We start from the raw sequence: 930 nt of genomic DNA on the forward strand, positions 1-930 counted from the left end.
TTAAGTCTTTACAATCTTACAACTCGAAATGGCACTTCAGCTTTAGCACTTGGCGTGTTCTTTTGAACTTGCACTATTCAGTGCAACCCATGGAACTTGTCCAGTGTTGGTATGAACTGAGTGCGCACTGGTGCGCACTAACTTTTTCCAAATCGAAAACGCTATTAAGTTGTAGGAAACCAACCAATCACAATCGAATATAAGGAGAATACTCGATTGGAATTGCCCAGTTTCCTACGACTTAAGACTCCACGACCGTCTACGACTTCTATGTAGAGGACCCTTAAGCCGGTTCTACATTAGTTGTAAGCTGATCGCAAGTTTGTTGCAACAGCCAATATGAAACGTTGATTTCAAAATGCAAGCTTCAGATTGGCTGTCGCAACAAACTTGCGATCGGCTTGCAACTAATCTAGAACCGGCTCTAAAGCGAGGTCTACAATAAAAGTCGTAGCGGTCGTAGAGTCTTAAGTCGTAAAAAATTAACCAATCGCAATCGAATATGAGAAGAATAATCGACTATGATTGGTCAATTTTCTACGACTTAAGACCCTACGACCGCTACGACTTCTATTGTAGACCCCGCATTATAGACCAGTGCAGAAAACTTTATGCAGTGAAAAAATTAATAACAGCAAACCAAGTACGAGGTATTTTAGAAAATGCCGCCACAATGATAAAAACCAAAAATCCAACGCGAAAAAAGTTAGGGGTGGCTTCAGGGGGGTGCGTTTTAGGGGTTGGAAGCGGTTTTTCGTAATTTCCGGCAAAAGTTGACCTCCAATCGAAAAATATTGTATGGAGATGTTTTAGATATTAAAAAGATCTACAACTTTTGTAAACATGATTTTTCACATAACCTCAAAGTTTTCGAGAAAAATTGAAAAAACCGTGTTTTTCGTTTTTTATTTTTTTCTCCCACAAAAATGA

The sequence above is a fragment of the Trachymyrmex cornetzi genome, unplaced genomic scaffold (assembly GCF_001594075.2).
Source record: "Trachymyrmex cornetzi isolate Tcor2-1 unplaced genomic scaffold, Tcor1.1 scaffold996, whole genome shotgun sequence".
In the NCBI taxonomy this organism is placed as follows: domain Eukaryota; kingdom Metazoa; phylum Arthropoda; class Insecta; order Hymenoptera; family Formicidae; genus Trachymyrmex; species Trachymyrmex cornetzi.